This window comes from Oryzias melastigma, linkage group LG6 (genome assembly GCF_002922805.2).
Source record: "Oryzias melastigma strain HK-1 linkage group LG6, ASM292280v2, whole genome shotgun sequence".
Classification (NCBI taxonomy): Eukaryota; Metazoa; Chordata; class Actinopteri; order Beloniformes; family Adrianichthyidae; genus Oryzias; species Oryzias melastigma.
This window is the reverse complement of record NC_050517.1, coordinates 6,256,918-6,261,675: the sequence shown is the minus strand read 5'-3', so window position 1 is coordinate 6,261,675 and position 4,758 is coordinate 6,256,918.

Below are 4,758 nucleotides of genomic sequence, written 5' to 3'. Positions count from 1 at the left end.
CACTGTAAACTGGAGACTCTCAGGTCAGATTTCATTCAACTGTTTTCCAGGTTTTCTGTTTTTCTCTGTTTCAGAAGAAAGTGTCAGATAGATGTCAGTGAAGAAGAAAAATCAGAGAACTGCTGCATATGTTTAAAACAACAACAATCTTCTAGAGTTAAATATCCAGGATTTTCTTTACCTGGTGGTTACAAATGTTATCCTGGGTTTTTTACACCAGACTAAAAATGAGAGCCTAAGTCCATCCAGGTGTAGATTTCTGGGATAAGTTCATGTTATCCGTGTTCTTTGAAAGAAAACATGAATCAATCACAGAACTGCAGATTTAAATGGACAATTAGTTGCAGTACATTTCTGACCCACAGAAATCTGCAAGAACTCCAGTAGATAAAGCAAATAACCACAGATGATCAGTGATGTCTGTTCTTATAAGTTCCCTTTGTTGCATAAATACAAATGTCTGTCTAACATTTAGCATTGAAACTAAATTAATTACCTGTAGAAACATTAAAATGATTAAACCTTCAAGTAAAATATTTTCTAATGATAAAGTAATTAGAGTCATGTTGATTTCAATGAGCACAACCATTTATAGAAATAGAAATCTAGTTTATTTCTTTACTGATTCACTATTTGTAGAGAGACTTAAACAATGAACAGATTTCCTTCACTGAGCACCAGCTGTTTCTGATCAAGAACTGTCAGGACACTGTTTCCCACAATGCATTGTTTGGTAGTCATTTTGGCGACTCACAGTCAGTGCAGAACCAAATTTCCTGCTGTGCTCGCCTGGGCAGGCACCTTTTACCTGCTCCTTTCTTGCAATAGTTTTATGATGATTGACATCACAAGAACAAAATGTATTATTTATTAAACTTTATTTATCATTTATGTAATATTTACTTGTAAAATGGAATTCATAATTAAGATTTAATGCGTAAGTTTGTTCACACTTCAAACACAGTTTGTGTTTTTGTTTTGACGGCTGGTTGGCTCTGTTACAAATGGCCACATTTTTCTTTTTTCTTGAACTGAATACAACCCTGACACGAATTATGAGTGAATTTATTCCTTCTGTTGGCTTCATGTATGAGCATCAAAATTAACTGCAAACCTTTATTAGCCATGTGGAAAATGTTGCTCAAAATGTCACACTTTGGTCTTAACTTCTTATAATTTTTTTTTTTTGTTTCTACACTGGGCACATGATGTTTCCTTTGACCTTTTGCTCAAATTCCACAACCATAAATTCCTTTTGTCAAAAACCCAGAGTCAAGATGAATGAGATGCTGGAGACTCCAATTTTTTTCTTTCACTTTTTAAAAAATCTAGTAAACCCATTAAAGTATATAGATTTTATGAATGAAAACATTTATTTATTTATGCATTTATTGATAAGGATGAAGGAGTCAGTTTCTACTGAGGTGTAGAATCACAAGCAGTGAGTCTAAGCCCCTCCCCTTCCTCTCTACCTGCTCCAGGGGCGGTTCTAGAGTAGCTAGGGGTTGCTATAGCAACTTCAAGATTTGGCAAAGTAACTCCTTAACAACCCAAAATATGTACAGGTCTAAACCTAATGCTTTATTTACAAAATGTCAATTGTGCATATATTAATAACATGTCATTTCAGATGACTATTTTCACCAGTTGTTTTATGATTTATTTCCCCTCCGTTACCATCTTCTAACCTCTTTAAACACTCTCTTTCACCTTCAATTGAAGCCCTTTGGTTTATGACCTTCCTTCTTCTTCTCCAAATAAAAAAAAGATCCAAACATAATATATATTAAAGATGTTTAGCATATATTACAAAAGGGTTTTATACAAATATACACTGTGTGTTAGAAGATCAATAACCTCCTGTTGTGACAGTAAAATCTCACACATGAAGCTCTTAGTGCTTATTTGTTTGCCCAGCTGTTGGACAGGACAGTTAAAAAATTAATTGATGTCTTTGATTGATTGATTGACTAATCTGGTCTATTGTGGACAATACAGGATAAAACAGATTTTTCTCACTCATCACAGAAAAAATGAAATTCATTTATTAGAAAATTCAAAACAAACAAAAGCAAAAAAAGACACTCATGTAACATTTAATTCATTAAATATTGTAGAAATGAACTAAAGTCAAGTTGAGTTTGACTGATTGCTTGAAAAGGAGGGGGGGGGGCAAATGTATATAACCCCACCTCTACTTAGTTACTTCATTTTACAGTTTTGCATAGTTGTGTAATCAGGTTCTGATCAGATCAAATATAAATTGTTTTCTTTCTTTTTTTTTTTAGTAGCCATTTGAAAAGCTTTTTTTATTATCGATTACAGTAATATCCTAAAACATTTTTCCATGATTTCAGTAAACAGTAACATCAATCATACATCATGTAGCAGATATATAATACTCATTGATTATCATCAGAATACAATTTCATAATATTCCAGAAATCCTTCATTCACACTGCAAATCAAGTTTTCAAGTAATAATAGAGTGCTTATTGATTATGCTTTGAAATAATTCTCACATATTTTTAGTAAACATTAATGATTCACACAATATGGAAAACCATCGACTATCATTAGAACTCAATTACATAAGTTATCATTGCTGCATGTGTCAGATCAAGTAAAGAAAATCAATGATTGTAATTAAAACATTGCTGCACGGCGGCGCAGTGATCAGCACTCCTGCCTCACATCTAGAAGGCCCCGCCTCTAAATTGCCCCTAGGTGTGAGAGTGAGTGTTAATGTGTGTGTGATTAAGGCCCTGCAACAGACTGGTGTCCTGTCCAGGGTAAACCTTAACCCATCAGCAGCCGGGTTAGGCTCCGGTACCCCCGCGACGCCGAAAGGGACAAAGCGGCCAAGAAAATGAATGAATGAATTAAAATATTTTAGTAAATATTACTGCATATTACGCAATGTAAAACCCAGTGGTTGTAGTTAAAGCTTTGCTTATTTCACCACATTCAATTTCTCACATTCACACATTTGAATTTAACTAATTTTATCATGAATGTATGGATGTTTCAACATTGTTTGACCCGTTGATTAACGTGTTCCAGAGTTTAGTGACACACATAGACACAGAAACTTTTCTTTGTAGTTCTTAACAATCTGACCTTGAAATTCCTGTCATCACTTTCCATGTAACATTCAATATTTTTTCATGTTTGTTTATAGTTTATTTCGTATTAAAATGTGACACAAAACAGCACTGAATGGACCAGGGGGTGGGGGTGGTGTGGGGGGTGCACACCCGCAGCCAGGAGCTGAAGTACCTGCTGACCCATGAGGCACGACAAACCCAGCCAAAGGAAGGTCTGGTTCCACTCTCGGACAGAGAACGCCACTGAGCAAACAGCAGAAATGGGAAAGGATGGAATACCTACAAACAGTCAGTGTTTCAAATTGCGTCTGCACCAGAGGAACCGAAGCTCCGCCTCCAGTGGTTAGGAGTCAGAGAGAAGCAGCCGTCTGTCCCAAACATCATTCTGATCTTTGCAGCAGCAAACCAGATGATCCTCCAGGACAACATTCCAGTCTTCTTCTAGCTACAGTCAGTGACTTGAACTGATGCTGAAACTTTGGACCTTCACTCAAACTGTCTTCTTCCTGCTGAGTCCATGAAAGTTCTGGTCCAGCTGGACCTGCAGCTCCACTGAGCTGTGATGGAAACGTCCTGAGAGTCTCAAGGAGGAAGTTTGTTGTCAGTTTGGAGCTTTGGCAGACGTCCACTAGATTAGAGCCCGTCAGATGATGAAGCTTCATGTTGGAGTCAGCTGAAGTCAGGAAGTCATTTCTGACAGTGGACTTGTGTTCAGAAGAACCCACTTCACAGTCAGTACTGACAGCAGAACCATCAGAACTCTGTAGTCTGTAGACCAGCTAACAAACTGAAGAAGATCCTGAAGGATTTCTGGGATCAGAAAAGGAACTTTAGGAGCAGCAGACACAGTGGACAGAATGACTAGTGTTACGCCCCATGTTGTCTAGGGGTCCGGAGCTTAACATAAAAGTAAATAAGAAATTGTAGCAAAAGCACAAGAAGTGTCTCCATAAAAAGTATAACAATATTTATTTACAAGAACCAAAACAACCAATCAATGACTAAAAGTGAAGCAAAAGGCTTCAGGGTGAACCAAGGCCAAAATAACAAGCAAAACCCCAACTAACTCAACCCAGGGAGCGTACCTGCAAATGAAACAGTAAAACAATGATAAATACTAACCTCCCTGGACTAACAGAAACAGGGGAAAACATTTACTAAAGAAAATGGCAGTTCACCCCTACAGCTTCACCTAAAGTAACACTAAACACAGAGTGGGACAAAACACAACCACAAAGAAAATACAAAGTGCGCACAAATCAAAACAGGTGGAGAAGATCACTGCACTGCAATGGAGACAGGTTGCAGCCCAGCTCCCTCTTGTGGGTTGGAGGTCCAAATGGTAATTTTGAAGGCTCCCCTCCTTCAGGTTGAACCAATAGGGAGACAGAAAAACACACAAAGATCCACAAATCATACAGGAGTCTCACTCTGACCAAAATCCGAAGAACATAAGAAAAACCAAAGCCAAATACGGCCACAGCCGTAACACTAGTAATTGACTTGGACCTGTTCATGTCCATACACACGTGGGATCTTTAGAAGTGTGTAGTGTTTAGTGTCTGCAGAATCTTTCCATGAACAACTGAATGCTGTTTTTCTTCTTTGTCCTTCAGTCTTCATCTGAATCTGTGTTGAACCTCATGGAAAC